Below are 25,690 nucleotides of genomic sequence, written 5' to 3'. Positions count from 1 at the left end.
GCTCAAAGGGGCGGCCATGGTGGTGTAGTGGTTATCATTGTCACCTCACAGCAAGAGGTTCTCCAGTTAAATCCTTGGCTGGGGTCCTTTTGCGCGGAGTCTTAATGTCCTCTCTGTGGTAGCGTGTGTTTCCTCTGGGTGCTCTGGTTTCCTCCCACATGCCAAAGACATGCTGTAGGTGGACAGGACAGTCTAAATTGGCCCTAGGCATGACTGTGTACGTGCGTGTGTGTGCCTTCTGTGGAAGGCTGGGTGCCGGGCTGGCAACTCGACACCGTAAAACTCCACTGCCAGTCATGAGTGGACAGATGATCCGCTGTGGCGACCCCTAACCGGGAAAAATCCTAAAGAAGAAAAAGTTGCATCTGGCTCAAAAGGAGGTAGAGTGAGCTTTTCCAATACAAAGTTAAAGTCCCAAGCTGGAGTAGGGGCTCTCCTGGGTGGTCTTACATTTTTGGTCCCTCTGAGGAATTGCTTTAGCAGGGGGTGAGAAAAGAGGGGTGGTTCAGTATTATAATGAGCTGAAATGGCAAAGGCATGAATTTTAATTGACGAGAAGGAAAGGCCCTTGTGGAGCATCTCTGTTAAGTACTGAAGAATATGCGGTAAGTTGGGCACCGTTGTGCCCACCCCCTGAGTCTGGCTCCAGGAACAGTATCTTTTCCACTTTTCAGTATAGGATTTTCTAGTACTAGGCCTTCTTGCCTCCAGAATGACATCTAGCACCTGCTTACTGAGGGATGTTATTAGAGAGCTCAAGGAATTAGCCAGGCTGCATTGTTCAGGGTTTGAAGTTGAGGGTGCAGAATCTGGCCCTCCTGCTGGGGCAGCAGGGAAGGGGTCTGAGGCAGGTGCCATGGTTCCAGCAGTGACATACTGCACAAGAGGGGATACCAGTGTTGGCATGGCCAGTCTGGTGCAATCAGTATTGTCTTTGGTTTGTCCTGTTTGATCTTTAGCAGAACATTTGGGAGGAGAGGCAGAAGGGGGAAAGGCATAAACTGAAAGGCTTTCCCAGGTGAAGGACAGGGCATCCACTTTCCAAGCTTGACTGTGGGAAGTCCATGTGCAGAATTTGTCCAATTGGTAATTCTGAGGGGAGGCAAACATGTCTATCTCTGGATTCCCCCATTTGTTTCTCAAAAGGTTGAATATCTTTGGTTCCAGTTTCCACTCGTGTGGGTCCATGAGATTTCTGCTTAGGTCTGCCAGTGAATTTAGCTTGCCTGGCAGGAATTGAGCTTGTAGCTGCACTTGGCAGCTCAAGGCTGTGTTCCACAGAGTTATGGCTAGTTTGCAGACAGGGTACGAGTGGGTTCCCCCCTGCTTGTTTATGTACCACATAACAGTGGTGTTGTCTGCCTTTACCAATAATTGTCCTGGAAGAATGTGGTCCTTGAAGGCTGTCAGGAAATTTTGTACAGCTAACATTTCTTTTTGACTGATATGCAGGTGCATCTGACTCTGGTTCCATTTGCCCTGAATGCACTGCCCTGCCAAGTGAGCCCACCATTCATAGTCTTGATGCGTCTGTCGTTAGGGTTTGGGCGGCAGGGGGTAGAATGAATGGGAGCCCCTTGTTGTGGTAGCAGGCCTCTTCCTACCAAAGGAACTCTGTCTTTATGTAAGGAATGATAGGAATCATTGATTCCAGGTCCTGAGAATGTTGACACCATAGGCTTTTCAGATACCATTGTAGTTTTCTCATATGCAGTCTTGCATATGGAATTAGAATAATGCAAGAGGCCAGGAACCCCAGGGCTTGCAGGATTTTCCTTGCTGATAGCCGAGTCTCTGTGGCCAGTAGTTTGAAGTAGGCTGTCAAATAAACTTGTTTCTCTGGTGTGAGGTAAGCCATCTGGAAAGTTGTGTTCAAGCTTGCTCCCAGGAATACAATTTGTTGGCAGGGGACTAGATGAGATTTCCTTTCATTTATGGTGTACCCCAGTTAGGTTAGAAGTTTCTTTACAAATGCCAGATGTTTTAGTAGCATGTCCTGGCTGTCTGCCTGAATTAGACAATCCTTCAGGTATGGGTATATTTGAATATTTCTTTGCCTGCAAAATGCATTGACTGGAGCTAGACACTTTGTGAATACCCTGGGTGCAGTAGATAAGCCAAGGGAAGTGCAGAGAACTGATGTGCATGCAGCCTGCTCTGAAGCGTAGGTATTTCCTGTAAGATTCCCTTATTGGAGTGTGCAGGTAAGCTTCCTTTAAGTCTAAGGTTGCCAACCAGGCATATTTGCCTAGCATAGGAAGCAGCTGTCGAAGTGTTAGCATTTTGAATTTTGAGATTACCAAAAAGGTGTTTAGAATAGAGAGGTCCAGGCTAGGATACCAGGAGCTGTCTTTTCTGGGTACCAGGAAAAGTCTTGAGCAGAAACCTTGTCCCCTTTCTTCTGCTGGGACAGGTTGAATAGCCATGATACTTAGAAGAGAGAGAACCTGCTGTTGAGCCTCTGCCCACTGATTTGGGGGTAAGGTCTTGCCAACTGTTTGGGGTTGGTAAGGTGTGGAAGTGGAATCTGTATCTTTGGAAAACTATATTTAAAACCCATTTGTCCTGGGTAACGAGTTCCCAGTTTTTTGCATGCAAGGCGATCTTTCCCACTAAGGGAGCAGGCAGATGAGTAGGGCTTGGAAGGTTTAAGGTTAAGTCATTGTGACATTTTTCCATAGGGGGGTGTCTTACTACTTCCAGCTTTGGAAGTGGGAGTCCCCCACTGCTTAGGCCTGTGAGTACCTTGAGACTGTAGCCTAGGTGGTCTGCTGTTCCTGGGCTTGGACTGAGAAGGCCTGGAAGAGACAGGAAAGGACCAATTTTTAGAAGGCCAATGCCTGCGAAATCTAGGAGGCTGTACTTGCAGGAAATATTTAACAGTTTGCATCTATTTAGCTTTTTCCTCCATCTTTTGAAGGACTACTTCTGCTTTGTTGCCAAACAGGCGGTCTTGGTTTAAGGGAGCATCCAGGAATTTAGCTTTAACATGATCTGGCAAATTTTGCTCCTTAAGCCAAGCATGACTTCTAAATACAGACCCAGTCACAGCAGCCCTGCAAGATGCTTCTAAAGAGTCAAAACCACATTGCAAAGTATGTTTACCAACTTGTTCAGAAGAATGCATTAAATCATGTAAGTCTTTATTTTCAGCACAGTCAGGAATCAACATCATTTTCTGTTTAAGTAGTCCCATAACATGCTGCTAATCCTTTAACATATGAAACTGGCAGTTTAAGGCCATAATGGCCAAAGTAGCAGAAGTGTATACCTTCTTACCCCATCTGTCCAAAGGCCCTGGAATCTCTATCAGAGGGGGTAGGGTTTTTGGCAGTAGTAGCCTTAATACCTTTATGTCCTTGGGAAATGGTCTCTGGGTCCGCAGTAGGATTTTTGAAGAGGAACTTGAGAGTCAGGTACTCTGTAATACCTGTCAGGCTTCCTGGGAGCTGGAGGTAAAGTGCCTGGGGCCAGGCTAGATTCCAAGAAGGCATCATCTACAATGTCTAGGACAGGAGGGATAGCTAAAGGCCTGTGGTGAGGGAGGAGTAAGAATTCCCTAAGCCTCTTTTTGGAGTCAGAGTAATCCTGGCTTTCCCAACGGAAATGCTACCTAAGAGTGCGCAAGGTTTCACCAAAAGAAAAATCTTTGGAGGGGAAGCAGAGGGAATGGAATCCTCTGCATCAGAATCCTCATAGATAGATAACAGCAAATCCTGGTAATCAGAAGAAACAGAAATTTCAGAATCCTGATCAGAAGAATCAAAAGGAAAATCAGTCTTAGGTCTCTTAGAGGTGAAGGCTGGCTTCCCCTAAGTAATAAAGTCTTCAGCCATTCTTATCATTTGTTTTTTAGGCATATGGGCCTGACCATGTGGTTTGGACGTTGGTTTTCAAGGCGTGGGTTGAGTGGTCTTGAAGAAGAAGATGGTGTTAGTTTGAAATGCAAGTCGGTAGGCCTGAATACACCCTCAGAAGCCGTTGCCTGCACAGCAGCTCCGGACCCATCCAAGGTAGAGGCATCTGCTGGTTCCATAGCTGAAAAAGCATCTCACGGCATACCGGACTCCGAATGGGTCTCAGTAGAAGCCTGCGAATCTGAAGTAGTGGGTATCAGGGGCTGCAAAAGAACCTCACTGAGTAACGCCAAACTGGCGACTAGCTTAACGGAAGCGTCGTCGGCAGCTTTGGACCTATGCAGTCCGTCTCGGTCTTTATCTTTACATTTTATCGGAATGTCGGTAGTCGGATGGCTTACCAAAGCCATTTCTGGATAGTTAAACCGAGTACCAAAATAATTTGCTGCAAAAAGAAACAGACAACGAATAAACTGGTGGGTTGAATAAGGCACAAAACCGACAGCAAGGGACGTCGTGGTCTGGGCCTAAGCAAGGAATGCAGTACAAATGAAAATCTTTATGAGTTATTTGCTTTCCACAGGTAATACAATTGTTAACTTTTACTGACATCAGTTAAGAGCAAGAAAAAGGATTCCCAATGGGGTACTTAGCTTTTTTTAAGACTTCGGTTCTGAAACTCGAAAATGAACATTTCAGGAGTTGGCCGACCGGAATTTGCGAACTGCTTCTGCTTTGGGTACCGCGCAGCAAGAAAGACTGATGTAATGGCATCGGCTGCATGTTTTACACCCCTGACAACCTGATATCATGGAAAAGGAGACAGCATCTGACGCAGGAATCCAAGACTTTGATATTTAGACCGGCTGAGGGCTACCTGCAGGCAGATAACCCAAATGTAACAACTGCAACAGTGAAACATGAAGAACATCAGAGGCACGCAAGTGCTATGGATCACACTAACAGAATAAGGAGACACTTGCATGACAAATGGTGCAGATGTCATGAAGATGTACTTGTGTAGTGAACAAGTCAACATAAATATTATAGATCACAGGTGTGCTAAACAGTGTTGCACTATAGCCGCAACATTAAAAACCTTACCAGGTCTATCTGAGCCTAATTATTCATGGTTCATGTCATGCAAAGATGTGTCTGTAGATTAAAATGGCACAAAAAACAACAACATGTGGGTATACTCCTTAGTCATAACAGAAGACAGGGGCGCGCAACAGCTATGGATCACAATAACAGAATATGGAGATACCAGTGTGTCAAATTGTGCAGATGTCATGAGGATGCACTAGTGTAAGGAACAAGTCAACACTGCTATCACAGATCACAGGTGAGCTAAACAGTGTTGCACTTCAGCAACAGTATGAACAACCTTACTTGGTCTGTCTGTGCCTTGTTTCATGGCCCATTTCTCATAAAGATGTATCTGAAAGTTAAAATGGCACACAAACAACAACATGCGAATACACACCTCAGTCATACCATCAGAGACATAACTAACAGAATATGGAGACAAACATGTCGTGATGATGCTGTTCCAATGTTGATGAGGCTATGCAATTAAAACACACAACATTACACATAAAACCAAAACCACTTCACTGCACTACAGTCTAGGAAAAGATAGTAGTCTTTTTAGTGCCAAAACTATTATATTGTCATGCTTTCGTCTCGGAAGACTTCTTCAGAAAACAATTACATTATACATGCTGCACTCTGTATGTAAGATGACATGCCATAACACATTCTGCATCACCATCAGATTTGCTGTCACTGTCACAGTGTAGTTCTGATGCTGTAACACAAATATAACATTATGGTAAGAAGTGGGAATGAACATCCTTCACGAATTAGTGTATGCTGCACTGTTTGTGAACATTGGACATACTTGCACTTCCTAGAACACCAGTCTCAATACCTCCTTGGGTATCTGACAGTCCTGGCAGGTGCTATGAATGAAGGCCAGGAACATTGCTATCTCATCCAGGTGAGGCAATGGTGGCCCATCTCCAATGGCATTCCTCACCATCTCATAGCGGTGGAGTCCGTTAGCTGCCAAGAGGATCATGTCAGAGCAATGCCACTGGCAAACCTCCCTGGATCTGTTGTGTCCACCCACAGCACTGATTATGTTTGTAAGATCCATCTCCACTTCATTTCTCCACACAGTATTGCCCATCTATCCAAGCAGGTTCAAACTATGCTGCACATGGCTTCTATAATTACTTCAGTTTCATGAGGTGAACTGTCTTTCTCATTTCAGTTGAACATCTGAAAGTTTGATATGCACATCTTAGATTTTATACAGGGGTTCACATACTGATAATGTTTGAAGCTTATGTCAAATGAATGTCTCGCCTCTCGTTTGCAGTGCATAAGTATGCAAAACAATTAGTGTCATCTATATTACTGTCATGTACAGATAAGTGGAAAACATGTCTGAATAGCTGATCCATAAGGCCTTACACCATCAGCATAGAAATACACAGCTATCAATATGTGCCACATGTACATATGTGGGATTTGAACCCATATCAGTGGTTATCATGACATGCATGTGCCACAGCTACAGTACTATAAAAATGGTATTTTCACATCCAACCACACCTACCAATTCTACCTCAAGCACGTAGGTTGCATCACAGATATTATTACAGTCAATGACAGCATCACAAATGTGACCTTTATGATATGGTAAACAGCACAACAACTGAAAATTTTAAAGAAACAAGGTAGTAAAGCACTAACTTATGAAAATGACTACTTATGTAGTCATTATATGACAGTAACAACAAACAATGTAAATGCCAAGCCACCTTGATGTTGCTTATATCCCACTGAAAGTAATCACAACTACCACTATATGATTAAGCATCAGAAAGTATCTGTAAATCAGTTCCTGAACATACAACTTCCAGACACCACCATAAGTTGTTGTTCTCAGCAAACCTACTTCAGACACTGAAAGTTAATCTGCAATAATTGCAGATATACTTGGATTCCATCTGTAGTTCACTGGGGCTTGTAGCCATACAAATGCATATGGGGAAAGCCTCCTTAATAGTAATGGACATGTACCCATATGCATGAATACTGTTAAAGTCTATCCCCATCCTTTATGTAGCAGACAGATTGTAATGCAGAAAATTACACATAACATATCCATGAAAATATGTTTTAGTTGTTTTACACAGCATGATATGAACATAGGTAAATGACAATAGCACTTTATTTCACCACAGCAATGCAAGATAACAGCTTACTTTGGGAAGCTAGCCATCAGTCAGCAATACTGCAAAGAGATGTTAGCTAAGTGCACACAGCTTTTAAGTATAATTTGTGCCATGCATAATTAACAAGGTTCATTAGATTCAATGTTTTAGAATCCCATTACAGAACATCCGTATAAGTTCTTGAATCTCAGCACATTAACCAATAGCTCGGAGTTAAGTGTATAGTGCTCAGTGCAACTGCCCAAATGTCATCAATAAACAGGAATATCTGTAACACGTGCTCAATGCCCTTCAACAGTCTGCTACCATCCTATATGTGCCAACATTAAAATGTAATATTGATTCATATTCTTAGCATACCATTGCTACCTGTGAACTGAGTGGGAGCTCAGTTAACATTGTTTAGAAGTCATTCTAACAAAGGATTCTCTAACTATACTGAGGCTATCAACCGAGAGGAGACTTCTGCAAGTCTAGCTGCTGAACTGGACAGAAGATGACATTGTCTGTGCCCATGAATAGACTATATCTGCATGCCCAAGGAACTTTGAGATGCTCGACATATGGAATCAGCTAGTGATGGAGCACTGCAGATGAACTGGGATCTACCAGACTGGAAGCAAATCCATTATACCTATGATGATCTACATCAAAGGGACATGGAGGATCTTTGCCAGAGGGTCACAGACATCTGATGCTACAGTAAGCAACATACACTATACCTTAACACCTGCATTATCATATATGTATGTAGTAAACGTGTTTCGGTGATGTGGTGTGTTTCCATTATAATCCATGTATATCTGTACTACTAATATTAATTTACATGGAAGAATAATACATTTTAATCTTTAAAGTTTACATTCATGTATCAATGTATTCAGAAGTTATCAGTAACTATATTGGGCCAGGGTGAACCTTACGCAGGACTGTCTATTATTCCTGTATATTAATACAGACATTACAAAAACTATTACACCAACTATTCTATAATATATGCTTTTAAAACATTTAAAGAAATGCTATGACCCTGAAATTAACTGGCTATACAACGTGGCAAATCGAACCCTATGTGTGGGTTCAAATCCCAACATAGTCTAGTTTGGATAAATTCTTGGTGATAATTCATTTAATACTGCACATCACATATGGAAGATCTATAGTTGCTTGCTAACTTGTACTTTACAGATTTTTACACATCTAGCATGGCCACAGTGCACTGACTATAGATCTTAGGCCTTGGATGACTACTCATTTCTTCATTTTCATTATCAGCAAAGTTCTAGAAACATCGCACAATATACTTACTGATTTATGTGTGAATGCTGACAGATTAATTCTCTAAATTTTAAAATTCATAATTTTATAATCCATTACTTCTTTCATCACTTTAATGAATGTAAGAACATTGCAGGCATCATGGCTGAAATAAATAAATTAATATAGATCTCTCTCGTTTTATTTATATATATATATATATATATATATATATATATATATATATATATATATAGTGTGTGTGTGTGTTGTCAAAGTATAAGAAGTGTTGATCTGCAACCCTTATATTGTGTTAGAGCTGTAGGGTTAGCACTGTATGGGGAGTCACTGACTGCCCTATTACCCACTTTACACGTGTAGGTTTGAATCCCACAATTGTACACGGATTCCTTTAATGGCTATTTATATGTTTCAAGTACAGACAAATATTTTCTTGCAAACTATGAAAGTTAAATTCAGTGTGCTGACACAGTTTTATACTGGAGATATATGTGGTTTGTTATCTGCATAATCTTCCATATTATGATATATGTGAACAATAATTTACTTATAAACAGGAAAAAATAACCAACCTGTGCCGTGTAAACATCTTACCAAACAAATGAACCACAGTAAAGCAGTCCAAAAAAGTAGAATGACGAGATGACACCAGGCTCTCAGCATAAAACAAACAATCTTTTATTTTAAAACAACATGAACACTTTCATAGCTCTTGCTGCTTCTTCGGATGTCAGTATAAAAATGCAGTCTCTCACACACACACAACCCGCAATTTATACAGAATCAGGACTCTGTAGAAACACCAAGCATAAAGAGATACTGGCATAAGACTTTATTTATAACTTGTCTTGTAAAGTACTGAAGAATTATCATTGTTGCAGAAGGGTCTTTCTGTTGTGCCCTCCCAGAGTACTGATATTACAGAGATGGTTTTTGATGTGAAAACTTTCACTAGAAATTAATGTTAAAGTATATGTATAAAGACAATGTAGTTACTTCTAGTGAATATGTTTTTAGGAAGCCAAGCACTAGCACTCCTGTTTTACATCCTCTTGAGGCATTTGAAAAAATATGTTTAGATGAAATTTATAAAAGCTATGATTCTGCAAATAAGGGGAACACTTTTTTAATATGACTGTTAGGGAGAAAGAAGTGCCTGAACATTTATTTAATGTGTGATCAAAGCATTGTTATACACCCTGCTGATTAAGGGGGGCCCTATTGTGATTCTAGATTCTTCATGGTATGCTGACAAAATAAATGTTATGTTGTCTGACAATTATTTTTTATAGTAAAATTACACTGTTTGATGTTAATAACAAGGTAATTTGTATTAAAGACAAGTTGAGCTGTATGACATCATCTGGACTGATGGTAATGATGGTGTAGCAATGGGCACATGTGCCAACAGCTATGCTAGTCTCATGCTCATCTAGGAACTTAAGCACATTTTGATTGATACATATGTCGAACATATTTTATTTTACAGAAGTTTTGTGGATGATTTATTTTTGATTTGGAAGGGTACACAAGATGAGTTGGTTACGTTTATGGAAGAGATCAATGCTAGTACAACATTTCTGAGATTTACAGCTGAGTATTCCAAGGTGGAAATTAGTTAGATGTACTTATCAGGGTTTCAAGCAGTGGACAGATGAATACTTCACTGTACAGGAACATTTTACACTGAACAAGCAAGCACCCTAAATATGTATTTGACAACATAGTGCAAGGACTTAAGAGTCTCGGGTGAATGTCAGTGATGGCAATTTTATGGCTGAAATGAAAGACCTGGAGAATAAGTTTGTGGATAGGGGCTACAAGAGGTCTAATGTACAAGTATTGAACAAGGTTTCTGATGTTAGAGAAGGTAGAGACCGGCCCTTTTTTTTCTTCAAATCCATCTTCAATTCGCCCCAAGAGACTGAATGATGGCAAATGCAGGGTACCAATGACTTATTCTTATACTACAGGGTATGTCTTGGGCCAATGTTTCCTTATGATATCAATTATAACAACAAATAATCTTAAAAAGATAGTGGGTGAACAACCCAAGTTTATCTTTAAGATGAAACAAGCTTTAAAACAGATGCTTTGTTATCCAAAACAGTTTATTGATGGTAGGACTACTAGGAATAAAAAGGGTTCCACTTATAAAGGAACCAGACCATGTCACACTTGTAAGTGATGCAGATATATTGACACCACTTGTATGTTTATACATCCAGATCAGGGTAAACAGTATGTGTTTGATGTTCAAGCAACTTGCACGTCTTCTCATGTGGTTTATTTAGCATGCTGCACTGCCTGCATGACGTTTTATGTAGGCAAGACCAACAGACAGTTTAAGGAATGTGTAGTAGAACATTTGACATATATATACTGGTACTAAGTGCAGTGCTCTTTCTAAACATGTGAAGCTGACTTCACACACACATTGTTTCAAGTTTCAAGTTCTAGCACAGGTAGCAGCTTCTAACAGGATGGGAGATCTTATGAAGGACACTGAAAGCTTAGAGAGCAAGTAGATAGCCAGATTAAGGGCTGATTATGGTTCAGGACTAAATTATAAAGTTACCCTTAAACATTTGTTACAAACACACACTTTTTAGATGAGATTTACATATACTTATGTGCATTAGTTGATTTTAAGTTCATCTCTTAGTTTTTTTTAATTTGTATTATATTCATTGTTTGTATTCTTTTAATACATAATTGCTTAATTGATTGATTTGCTAGTTGGATTTCTGTATAAATTGCTGTGTGTGTGACTGCATTTTTATAGACATCTGAAGCATCAGCAAGAGCTGTGAAAGTGCTTATGTTATTTTAAAATAAAAGATAGTTTATTTTATGCTAACAGCCTGGTGTCATCTCAACATTCTACTTTTTTGGACTGCAATAATTTACTTATGTTTCCTGTACAAATGAATATGACTTATGGATATGCATATTTATAATTAAATGTAAACTTTAGTCATGTGGTTAATGTAGAAACTAGTTAGGTATATATGACAGTATTACATGTTAACTTGCCTCCCTGTTATGACAATGCTGACATCACAAATATACTTGACCTGTTGTAACTGAGGGATATCTCTGCAGGAAATGTGATGACATATACAGGATTGGCCAGTTTGATTATTCTTACACAGGCATGAAAGAATTGCAAAAATATGTTATGAAAGGCAGTGTTCCAGTCTATTAGTCAGTTATGCTATGGACATCAACATTTTTGTCACACAATGCAATCTGGATGTATTATGTACATTGTGATGTTAAATATATACAGCAGCTTATCTAATGCACATGGCAGCATTTGCACTTTACTTTTACTTCTCATGTCATATATGCACACATTCACATTTATTTAAAGTTTGTACATGTCTATATAAAAAGTCAAACATAAGGACAGCTACGCATAGTGGTATATCTACTGACCTACATATATTCTTCTATTTATTCATACATAGTTGCATTGATGCATATGTACATAGCAGAAGACTGGAATGTTGAAGTATTATTTACATGGGTACACATTTTATTTATTATGACATAACACCATGCTAGGTTCAGCATACAATAACTGTGTACATTTATGTCTTTATCCACATGGTTAGGTACATATGTATACTTACACAATTTTATCTTCGACTGTTACACTTGTTAATATGTATGTCATGCTCTATCTGCATATATCCACAAACTGTAAGGTGTTTAACTTCCATCACTTCTTATAATCACAACAGACTGATTAGCTAGGCTGGTGGGATTATGGCTTGTACATAAGAGAAAGTTGTAGATTTGAATCTAGTTCATTCCAGTTTGTTAGCAGTTATTCTCATGTGTACACATTATTCAGATTAAAAAGTACAGTTTTGTACCTACCATAAATGTAGATGTTCGAGGATCCCCATTGCTGCAGTCCTTACTATTGGGTATAGTCCGCGTCCAGTCGGCCCGAATACCAGAGTATAAGGCTGACGTCGGTCAGGGCACATTAGACTGACATCAGTACGTCAGGGTACTAATGCGCATGACCGACGGCATATCCTCAGTCTTTTCTTGCCCCAGATGTCAGAAGACCCTAAAAAGACAAGGCCCAAAATACCTGCACCAAAAATATGTACAATATATACAAGAATATATACAAAAATATAAGCATGTAACCTCACCTACACAACCACCCCTAAACACAGAGGGGAAGGAGGGAGGGTAAATTGGACTGCAGCAATGGGGATCCTCGAACATCTACATTTATGGTAGGTACAAAACTGTACTATGTTCTTCGTTCCCCATTGCTGCAGTCCTTACTATTGGGTAGAATCCCAAAGCAGAGGTAAGGGAGGCTGGCAAATCATAAAGAAGCAGGAGCTGACAACATGCCTTGCAAAACAGCTGTGGCAAAACCAGCCCTAGACTTAGAGTAGATAGGAAGGTGATAATGCTTAGAGAAAGTATGCACTGAACTCCAAGTAGCTGCTTCCAAAATATCCTTAGTTGCCACCCCTTAGAAATGCTGTTGAAGTGGCAGTAGCCCTAGTGGAATGAGGCCTAATCCCAGCTGGAATCTCCTTGCCATGATGGGAATAACAAAATGCAATGCAAAAGCCAATCCACCTAGAAATAGTTTGTTTTGACACAGGCTTGCCCTGTGAACTCAAAGCAAAAGAAACAAACAACTGCTGAGACTGCCTGAAATCCTTAGTCCTGCTTAAATAATAACGCAATTGCCTGTGTACATCTAAAGTGTGCAAAATCTTTTCCCTTTATTTTGGGGGTCTGCATAAAAGTAGGCAAATGAATAGTTTGGTTTAAAGCCACACTAGAAACCACCTTAGGCATAAAGGTAGGATAAGTACGTAATGATACCCTATGCTTATGGTAAATCAAAGTGACTCTACTGCCATAAGGGCCTGCAACTCAGACACCCTTCTTGCAGAAGTAATAGCCAACAGAAAAGCAGTCTTCCATGACAAGTATTTCAATTCAGCAGTAGCCGCAGGCTCAAAAGGTTGTAGAGTAAGTTTTTCCAACACAAAATTGAGATCCCAAGCAGGAGTAGGAGCTCTACGTGGGGTCTTATATTCTTTGCCCCTCTAAGAAACTGCTTGAACAAAGGATGCAAAACAATGGTGGGTCACAATCATAGTGAGCTGAAATTGCTGCAGCATGAATCTTAATGGAAGAGAAGGACAAACCTTTGTCCAATAACTCAGTAAGATATTGAAGAGCCACACTCAAATTAGGCTCAGAAACCTGCAAATTCTTTGCTGTACTCCAAAATAAAAATCTCTTCCATTTTTCTGCGTACACTTTCCTTGTACTAGGTCTTCTAGCTTCCATAATCACATTTAAAACTTGTTGAGGAAGTTGAGACCTGCTGTGTTTCAACACAGAATATGCCAGGCTGTTAGATGAAGAGAGTGAAGCTTGACATTGAGCAGATGACCATCCTTCTGAGATAACAGATGAGGAATCAGAGGTAAAGGCCATGGAGGCTTCCTTACCAGACTCCGTAGTAGTGGGTACCAGTGTTGCCGAGGCCAATCTGGAGCTATCAAAATCATCCTTGGCCTGTCTTGTCTGACCTTTAATAGTACCTTTGGAAGAAGAGGCAGAGGAGGAAAGGCAGACACATGAAGGTTTTTCCAACTGAAAGACAGAGCATCCACTTTCCAAGCTGTGTGATGAAACCCCTTTGTGCAATACTGTGGCAGCTGGTGGTTTAGTGGAGAAGCGAACAGATCTATGTCTGGAGTTCCCCATGACACTGGCAATTTTTGAAATACATGAAGATCCAGTTTCCACTCGTGGGGATCCATGATTTGTCTGCTTAACACATCTGCTAAGGAGTTCTGTGCTCCCGGCAGAAACCTTGCCTGAAGAGTTAGTTGCAAGCTTAGCAGTCTCCCATAAAATCATTGCTTGCCTGCATAGAGGATAAGAATGTGTTCCCCCTTGCTTGTTGATGTACCACATGACAGTTGTGTTGTCTGTTAGAATCAACACCTGCCCTGGAAGAAGTAACTCCTTGAAAGCCATTAATGCAAACTGGACTGCTAACATCTCCTTCATGTTGATATGTAGATGCTGTAGTCTGGCAGGCCACTTGTCTTGTATCCACTTTCCATTTAGATGAGCTCCCCAAGCAATGTCCGAGGCATCTGTCGTTAAAATCTGACTCGCCTCTGGCCGGGTCACAGACAGTCCCTTGTTTAGGTGACATTCCTGAGCCCACCACAAAAATTCTTTTTGAAGGCAAGGTATTATTTGAATGACAGTGTCCAAATCCTGGCAGTGCTGTGTCCATACATTTTTGAGATACCATTGTAGCTTCCTCATATGCAGTTTGGCATTGGGAAGCACCAGAATACAAGATGCCATGAACCCTAATGCTTGAAGGACTGTCCTTGCAGTCAGCACGGACTGATGAGATAGTTGATGGAAGTAAAGTGACAGACTCTTTTGTTTGTCCGGGGTTAAAAAAGGCCATCTGGGCAGCTGTATTCAGTCTCACACCCAGAAAGCACATGTCTTGAGAGGGTACTAGACTGGACTTTATTTCGTTCACAGAATACCCTAGGCATCTTAGCACTGCTATAACATATTCCAGATGCTGTAGAAGGTCTTCCTTTTCTTGAGCCAGAATCAGGCAGTCGTCCAAGTAAGGATAGATTTGAATTCCTTGAAGCCTGAAGTAAGCTATCACTGGAGCCAGAACCTTTGTGAATACTCTGGGCAGTAGATAAGCCAAAGGGCAATGCAGAGAACTGATAATGAGAATGTCCAGCTCGAAACCGCAGATACTTCCTGCAACTTAGCCTTATAGGCACATGAAGGTAAGCTTCCTTGAGATCTAAAGTTACCATCCAGTGATCTTTGCCCAGCAGAGGTAAAAGCTGTTGTAACGCCAACATCTTGAACTTGGGAATGTCCAGAAAAGTGTTGAGGAGAGATAAATCCAAAATTGGTCTCCACGTGTTCCCCTTCTTTGGTACTAGGAACAGGCGAGAATAAAATCCTAGGCCCCTTTCTGATACAGGGACTGGCTGAATGGCCCCCATCTGGAGTAACTGAGAAACTTGCTTGTGAGCCTCCTTTCTTTGTGGAGGAGGAACGTCTGGCATGCCTTTGAAAGGGGCATTGTATGGAAATAAAATCTGTAACCGTGGTGAATGATATCCAACACCCATTTGTCTTGAGTAATTAAATCCCAATTTTCTTTGAAAAGAGACAGTCTTCCTCCCAAAGGAGCTGCCAGACGAGAATCTACTGGCAGCTGAAAAGACAGGTCATTGGGTCTGTTTACGAAAGGACTGACCCCTGCCCTCACCAGAAGTCTGAGCAGGTGAACTCCCTGTTCTAGGCCTAAAAGAACCTTGAGCCCTGCCCCTACCACGCCTAGACCTACCCCTAGACTGGGAATCATAAGCAGGATATGTCCACCCCTTAGCAGGCCAATTTCTACTAAACTTCGGTGGCTGCACCTGCAAAAAATCTTTAACAGTTTGCATAGACTTAGCTTTGTCCTCCATTTTCTTTAAAACTGCTTCCACAGGCGATCCAAACAACACATCAGACTGTAAAGGAGCATCCAAAATCCTTGTCTTAACATGCTCAGCTAAATTCTGATCCTTCAACCAGGCATGCCTGCGAAGAACAGAACTAGTAGCAGCCACCCTCGAGGAGGCCTGTACAGCATCAAAACCACATTGCAAAGAATGCTTACCCACTTGTTCAGACACATGAACCAAATCCAGCAACTCTTTACACTCAATACCTTCCGCCAAAGCATCCACCTTAGATTTTAATTGTGAAAGGAGATAATTCTGATATTTTAGCATGTGAAACTGACAATTCAACGCTCTCATGGCTAGAGTGGAAGAAGTATACACCTTTCCCCACCTATCCAAAGCCCTTGCCTCTTTATCAGTGGGAACAGGATTTTTAACCACAGAAGCCTTAACACCTTTAGGCCCTTGAGAAATAGTTTCTGGGTCCGCCCTAGGACTCTTAAACAAATACTTATGAGCTTCGGGCACCCTATAATACCTATCAGGCTTAACAGGAGCAGGAGGCAAAGAGTCAGGGTTCAGGGAAGCCTCTGCAAAAACATCTTCCACCACATTCAACACAGGAGGAATAGCTAAGGGCCTATGCTGGGGTAAAACAAGAATTCCCTAAGCCTTTCCTGAATCAGAGTAATCCTGGCCTTCCCATTTAAAGTGCTCCCTCATGGAATGCAGAGTCTCTGAAAATGAGAAATCCTCAGGAGGAGAAGCTGTAGGAGTGGAATCATCCACATCAGAATCAGAATAAGTAGGATACTCCTGCAAGTCTTCCAGAAGACTCTGAAGCCTCTGAACACTGTTCAAAACTATCAAACTCGGTTCCACCCTAGGCCTCTTATCAGGCGGGGCATAGAACCTCTAATCATAGTAATCAAATCTTCTGCCATTTTAAGCATATGTTTCTTAGGTACAGAACCCGAAATGCTAGGAGAAGCCCCCACTGAAGCTGAACTAGGCCTACCTCTCAAAGAAGTTTTGGCAACAGAAGGAGAGGCTCTAACTACCTTGGGAAGAGAGGGAAGAACAGTTACTTGAGAAGCCCCCTCAGCCTGGCCTACCTCCTGGGAAGGCACATCCTGTAACAGTAAAGTTTCTGCCTGAGACTCCATGGAAACTCCTGGCAAAACCTCTGGCTCCACTGAGCCTTCTAAAGAACCGACGTCCGGGACTGCCGGTTCATCAACCCTAGGCTTCGCTGTTTTGTCCTTGCGCTTCTTGGAAGCGGGCCGGAGCATCCGACGGCATTTTATAATTGCAACGCTTCCCAAACACTAACCTGGCACAGTCTAACCTCCTCTTAATAGTGCGTTTGTTAAACCTAGCACAAGAGCGGCAACCAACAACCCCGTGCTCAGGCCCTAAACAAGGTATACACAAGGTATGGTAATCCCTATGAGGTATCTGTTTCCCACAAGAAATACAGTTATTCACTTTTTCTGACATCCGGTTAAATACTGAGGCAAGAAAAAACCAAAATGTTCCCCAACGGGGTACTTAGCCAACTCTGTTTCGGTCTGAAACTCCGGTTTCGGAAATATTTCAGAACGCCAACCTGCACTCGCAAAACTGCTTCTGCATCGGACCATGCGGCAAAAAAGACTGAGGATATGCCGTCGGTCATGCGCATTAGTACCCTGACGTACTGACGTCAGTCTAATGCGCCCTGACCGACGTCAGCCTTATACTCTGGTATTCGGGCCGACTGGACGCGGACTATACCCAATAGTAAGGACTGCAGCAATGGGGAACGAAGAACATCATCAAAGACTGAATATGCAAAATGTGATACTGTATTGTATAGCACTGCTTGCTAACACTAACTAAATCATTCACTGTTCTTTTACTGTGCATAGGACTTATTATGTACTGGAATAAAACAATCCTATGTAATATTTCATATCTATTTTTTTATCTGCAGCACCTGAAAATCATGCCAGAGATCCAGTTCTGAACAAAGAATGCATGAACAGGCTTGAGCAGTGGTGAGGAAGTGAGATGCATGTTATTACTTTCTATCTTTATGTCTCCAGAAATTATATTAACATATTTCATTCTGCGGGTTTAGATGTGTAGTCCTATGACATTCAAGCATAGCATGCTAATGTTATGTCAGACTCCATATGATTCATCTGTGAGGTGTGTGTAATACATAGTGATTCACTGTGAATAACAATGTGTACATAATCTGATGTGAAATGTAACAGTTTTTTCTTACATTGAGGTTATTTGCCATTTGTTGACACAAATGTCAACATCTGTGGTCAACTGGCATATTGACATTAGCTCGGCTATAATGCAAGTTTTGTGTGTCTGTGTTGTAATCTATGTAGCACAGCATAAAATATTGCTTTTACTGTTCGGCAGTTTGCAGCACAGAGTTGCAAACTTGCAGGTATGGCAGTTGTTCTCAGTGAGTTACATGGTATGCATTGCCTGCCTATTCCATTACTGAATTGTAGTGGTTTTCAGCAAGTTATATGGTGTGTATTGCCTGCCTATTCAATTACTAAAGTGTCTGCTGATTCACGGTCTTTGTGCTGCTTGAGTTCCACTGCTCTGTGTAAAGTTTGTGTAACACTGCCTTACATACAATTTTCTGTCACTGTGCTGCTAGCCATTCCTAGTTTTATTGCATAGTGTGATCATGATTATCAATATGTTGTTCGCATGTGGTGCAAGTACACATGAAGATAAAATGGAAACAAACAGGGATAGTGATATATTTAAGGAAATGTGATGTATGTGCATCACAGACATACCTTCTAGCTATTACTTGTTGCTGTGATTCTTAGTGTACAGTTTGAAATCATTCAGATTCCATTTTCTGATTACAGAATGTTGTAATATCACATATTAACCATTTTGTATTAATCATCTCATTTACATATCAATTTGATCTGTACCCTTGATTAATATTAAAATACATTTTGCAGCACATATTTTACTCGTATGTCACTTGCACATAACAGTGTCACTTTTAATCTTATATTTTAATGTTATACTGACACCTCAACATGAATGTATGAGACGAATAAGGGGCATGTTCCTAAAGAAACACTCTCAGTGTACATGATATTGGTGTAAGACCTATCTAGAAACAGGCATACACTATGACCACCAGTCAGTGATCACTTATACCTTGCAAATTACTGTGATATGTGCACATCTGCTGTTCATGTGTGTTTTACATGCATATGGAAGCCTGATGCATCAACAATATATGCAATGTAAATTTCCTGAGTAACAATGAAAATGAATGATAAGCATACTTAGTCATAACTTTGTATCAATATCAATACGTGAATATTAGAACATTTATAACATTGTAGAAGCGTTGTCGCCTCACAGTCAGACGTTGTCCGGTTCGATTCTCAGCTAGAGCGTTTTCTGCGTGGAGACATGCGTGAATGGGCATACCTTCGTTGAAGGTTGTGTGTAAGGGCTGGTAACTCGGCACATAAAAATCAGCTACCAATCATTAGCGGATCGGAATTCCACTGTGGCGACCCCTAACCAGGAAAAGCCGAAAGACACAACATAACATTGTATAAGCATTACATTACATGTGTTATCGTATCTTTTATTATACAAACATATAAATAAACCTCATGTGCCAGATCTGGTGACCATTAAGCTGGCACTACAAATGTACTGTACTGTGTAACTTGGGCACATATTACACATGCCCTGTTAAATACAGTTTTATGTTGTTAATTGCATATCATATAGTCTTTTTACAGCTATGTTCATGCACATCCGACATTATAGTAATTAGCTGTTGCAAATGCCTGCAAGGCTGATTATGTTTATGTGACACACATCAAAATACTGTGAAGCAAAAGACAGATGTGGCAATATAGAAAACTTAACATGTGTATTACACCAAATAGATATCACTACTGTGAGAGTAACCTCCTTTCCATGCCCTTCATAATGCTTCAGTAACATCCATTGTGTAATCTGTAGTTTGTTATACTATACATATGCATATGGCTAATGGCAGGTTTTGTAACAGACCTAACATAGCAACACAATGTACAGTGTTACAAAAAGTACATGAAGTCTGCTTATTTATATATATATATATATATATATATATATATATATATATATAAATAATGCATACGTATATTAAATTGTCTTATGTGTTTTTATGTATCCCTCATCAATGACTGTGTTGATTCTGACACGTTTGGCATATGACTGATATACATTACATTTTGTAATGTATTTTGGATTGGATGTATGCCTGACCTCAAATAAGATATTATAGTTGGATAAGGTCAGAGCATAGTGTAACATCACATACATAATAGTTAAATACTTTAAATCAGAAATTTTAGATATTCATTTTTTTTTTTTATTTAATAGCGATTATGTATGTATAATGTTTTGTTCCTGTGTTGAAATGTAATAGAACATGGGACCTGGAACACTTCACTGATCAGACAACGACAGTATGCCAGACCACTGCCAGTTGAGTCGGACTCTAAGGACCAGGATGGGGATCATGACGGAGATGATGATAATCACAGAGCCTGTTGGGCCATCAGTACTTATCAAAGATGTAATGTGTGGTGAATGCAATACATACACACCCACAAAAAAAATGATGTTCTAAGACTGCTGCACAATAGGCACTGTTGCATAGCAAGTCAGACATAGTATAAACACTAAAGCACAACATAAACAAAAAAAATCTTAACTACAGCTGCTGCTGCCAGGCACAGAGTAGGTTACGTGTTGGTACACTAGAGATGTGCATCATGCACAACATAAATTCTTTCACAACTCCAACACTGACTTCAGAATTCAACATATCACTAAATACTACACATTCAAAATGCATGCTTCTTCCAGTTAATATTAAAATCAATGACAGATCATTACTATATTACACCATAGATTGTACTAAACTTGAAGCTACCTCCTCTGCAAAATAAGATGCAACCATAAAGCAAGAGCTAAAACTTTACTTTGTTTATTGAGTTTGGTATATGAAAATCAACAGCCTTTATGGAGACTAAGAGATCCAGTTTAGCACAACAAAAAGCCTCTCCAAATCAGCAATGCTACCGCAGACCTACTTTTCAAGTCTGCTCCCAGTCCACCATCATACCAGGCAGTGGAGTATGTGGTCTTTGAATGTGCCCAACTCCACACTGCAACCTGTTTGTTGACAGTGTCACATACAGGAATTTCTATGCTGATAAGGCCTACTGTTTTCACCATGTTTTCACCATTGTTATTTTTGTAAGTATAAACTGGTATGCTATACCAATGTATACTTTAAGTTTACCAGAGTTGTGAGGACTTCGTTTTAAATGCAGGAATAGGCATCTGTAATTCTTAATTAACCTAAGCTGGACATGAATCTAACAAACCATTACCTACAGAAGAGTCCAGAGTTTTCAATTGCCATAAAAGCTTTACTTCCTATTCTCTATGTAAAAATGTAATTTAAAAATATACCAATTTTTAGCCTTCAAAACTCCAAACTGTCCATCCATCTATTTATTTACTACATAGCCTGTCTTGGGAAACATCACAGTGGTATTAAAGCTGAGCAAGGTAGACTGAGCTTTCTCATTTCCAGGTACAGTTCTCATTCTACAGCATCCCTGACCAAATATTTTCATTTATTGACAATTAAAAATGCAAATAATATTTTGCATTTCCCTGAGAAACATCTTTTTCATTATTCACCTTTTATGGTGATATAAACACACACACACACACACACACACACACACACACACACACACACACACACACACACACACACACCTTCAGTCTAATAACTGAAATTGTCCCAAAACCAAAAAATCTCATTATCCTTGCAGTTTTTCTTCATTCTAGCCATGCTACCAAACTCTAGGACTCTTAAATCACTAAATAAATATCTTAAGAATACAAATGGATTTGCTCCTACTCTGTCTCAACAGGCTAAATTCCCATCATTTGTCTGTTGATTACAAAATCATAACACTAACAGCAAATCTCCTTTTTTTGCATGCTGCAGTCTGATGCCTATTTCTTCATCTACTCTTCAAGCTGTAGTTATAAATACTATTTCTCTACTATTGCAATACCATCTGAAACAAATGCCTCGTATGCAAAATGTTTTTGCTCCTCCAACCTACTTGATCATTAAGCCTAGCTTTGAGGCATCAGTGCTCCTTTCATTTCCCCAAGAGGCAACAACCCACTAGCCCATTCTTTCCTCTCAGATGAGCATCAGGTAGGGGCATTTTCCTTGACATATTATAGAAGTCTTTTGTGTTTCAATTTCTTATCCCTCTTCTGATGGCTGAAGTGTGCTGCTGGGTATATAAACTGCTTTCCAAAGTCGGGCATGGATCCTTGGATTGTCAGGTACTTGCAGTAATCTCTAACCTTCTCTAAATGTCAGCAGCACAATGGTTGAGTCTGTTTTTCTCCAGCCAAAATGGCAAGCCAGTACTGGTCACACACGCTTATCCTTCCCCTCTGACTCCTCCAAGTGCCTGGGTCACTAGTAAGTCCTAGCTCATCTCTGTTAAAGTCATAGCTTTATCCACAGAGCATATCAATTCTATCACATTTGATTTACTACTCTAATCAATAGTTATCCATTGCTGGCACTATGTTACATTATGCTTTATAACAGTGCAGTTTAGATAAAGCACGGTAATAAACCTGAACATGACCAAAAGAAAGAAGTTTTCAAGATAAGCCTTTGAGGTAAAATATCATTATGTTCATAGGCAAACAAAAAGCTGTCAGTATGTAGCCTATTTCATGGGTATCTGATGAGCAGAGGGCAAAATCAAACTCTGTGCCTTATATCTGTGACACAAAAGCTTTAACCGTTATGGTAACCCCTCCCCATTTCTAAGAAAGCTCTCTCTCATTACCTGGTGGACATTAAAAAAGAAGGAACACACAGCTTGCTTTTGCACCTGTGCCATATTTTAAAAAAGACCTAAGTGTTCAACTTAGGGGAGTGTGTCTTTTATATACAGAGCTGACAGGTTTGACTTTGCCCTCCCCAATTTTTTGCCTTCGAGTGGTGAATCAATGACAACCTCAGTAAAATGGCAGTTTCAGGAGGGGATGCAGGTGGCATCTAGTTTAGTCTCAGTGAGAAAAGTAATGTCAACCCCATGCAATAGACCACTGGATTACACATTGCAAAGAACTACCCTTGACATTGCTCTAGAGTAAAGTGCCCAGCCTGTTTTACCAGAGATGTATATACTGGTTGTCATGGGTAGCTAGGTACAGCAAACCTCTTGTTAGTAATACTGCCCATATTCAACACTCAACAGCTCAACTGCAGAAAAAAATTAATGAAATGCACTAAAATTGATCCTGTGAGAATTATCAGAATAAAGACAGCACAGCATTATGAGCTTGGAAAGTCAGCTAGTACTATCTGGCAAAATCAATTGAGGCATCTGCACCACCCCTACAGAATACAAGTCACCTCCGCAGCCATTGTATGTGTTTGGCTCTAAAACTTGGGGTTTTGGGGAAGAGGTCATCTCTGAAAGTTGCAGTGGCTACAGTTATCAGGCAGACCTGATCACAATTCTTTGTAGTATACAGAGTTTCCCTTAGCTATACTGGCGTAGGTTAATTATAAAAAAGTGCAGGAGTGCAACATATTTGCAGGCTTGAAAGCTCTAATAAACTTGGCACTGCCACACAGTAACAGCTTTAAAAGCTGTTAGTCATGTAACCTTATCACACAGTTTTATTTGTGTGACAGCACAAAGGATATTACAGCTTTTTATAGCTGTCAAATTGATGCTGATGTTACTATGTGGGGGCTGCCTGTAGTCCTGTGTGCTGCAGCAAGTGTACCAATCAAGTGGTCTTTAAAGGTCTTCAAAGCTTTTATGATTGGCTATGATGACAATAAAGTGCACAAATTGCTTATTTCACCAGTTCTAACATGCTGTAACTACTACATACATAGCATGTAGTCCTGAGTTAACACTCCATATAGCTTTCTCATCTGCGGATGCGGGCATTACAAAAAAAACAAGTAATCTTCGTGGTATCACCGAAGTCTCAAAAACAAAACAGTGAAAGAAATGTGTGTGTGTGTGGAAGATTTTTAGCCCATATCTCTCTAGTTAATCATGGTCTATTAATCAGATCAGACAATAGTAGAAGTTGCGAACTTAAACTAAATTACCAAGTATTTGAAAGTAATCTAAGCACGGCAGGCAGTCTGTATCCAGTCGTACACAGACTAGAGATCCAAGAAAAACAACAAAAAGAGAGTAATAGTTTCCTCCAAGCTTTATAAACATATATATCAGGCAGGGGAGTGGTTTATTGTGCTGTAAAACAAAGTGTTATTGGTACACATGTTAAATTCACATCCCTTCCCCCATCAGTGTGACATTCAAGCTGGTCCGGCCCTACTCAGTAGCCGTCATAATAATATAACCCTTATGTACTTTAAATAAAATTTATAATGATGTGGTATCTCTTATTTAACCAGATTAAGTCTGTGATTTTATCCAAGACAATACACTACATGGCTGGAAATGCATCAACCTTAGTCCATTCGGCAATCAAAAAATGTATATAAATATATACATATACACTTTCCATGTTAAAAATCATATTCTGTTTTCATAACCTATTGTTAAAGATCACTTTCGTCCTTCTAGACTTCTTCAGGTTTGTGTACAAGAACCCTAAAAACTATCTATAAAACATATTATTGTATAATTAGTATTGTTATTACACATCATTTTGAATAAAGTGGAAAAAAGAGAACCAAAAAAGAAAATAAGAAAAATGCATGATGATGGAAACAAAAGAATCACTTAAAAACTTGATTTAAAATGGTATTTAAAACCAACTGGTAGAAAAAAATAAAATAAAATTAGTCATGTAAACAATGTGGCAATTTTCTAAGTTCCAGTACACTTTTAATTGAACAGTAGTAGTTTAGTCCAGGCTTCCTAAAAGAGTTTAGCTTTAATTGCCACACGAGTTCATGTTTCTCCAGAATATTCGGGATGTCTCAAGATCACCCATGTCTATAGATCCATGATCTGGAACTTAAAACCTGTGCGTCTTATAAGAGAAAGGTGTTTGGTGAGTGCATTATTTTTACATCCAGAGCGGATTTCTGACAGATGACATGAAAGCCTATGCTTTAGTTTATTTACAGTCTTGCCCACATATAATGCATCACATTCATTGCACTGTGCCCTGTAAATTACTTTTGTAGTGTTAGTCACCCCCTGTACTGGTCTTCATGATTTTCTTTAAATAAGGGCAATAAAAAATATCACCTTGCTGTATAAATATACAAAATGTACAATTAGCTTCACATCTTTTAGTGTTTCTCTCATATGGTCTAGGTTTAAATTCAACAAAAACTTCTAATGTTCCTGGCATTCCTGTAAACAAAGGATGGGGCTTCACCTACGATGTTAATCAGAAAAAGGTTTCCTGTGACAATGGCCCAGTTTTCTTAACATTTTTGCTACTGTGATAATCGAAAGTGTATGCCAGGACTGCAGCTATTTTTGCATTTGTTATTCTCTGTGGAATTTAACATTACATCTGACTTTCATAGCCTCTCACTAGAAAATCATTCTCCAAGTTATTCAGGTTTCTCAAAAATCGTTCCATCTCTGTGGTAATTCTAGCTAATCTATAGTCCTGGGACTTCACTACATTATACTTGTTTTTTGTAGGATGTAGACTTTTACTGTGGAGT

Source organism: Protopterus annectens, chromosome 5.part0, assembly GCF_019279795.1.
Source record: "Protopterus annectens isolate FY-2018-M chromosome 5.part0, PAN1.0, whole genome shotgun sequence".
NCBI classification, from domain to species: Eukaryota; Metazoa; Chordata; order Ceratodontiformes; family Protopteridae; genus Protopterus; species Protopterus annectens.
This window is presented reverse-complemented; position numbering follows the sequence as displayed.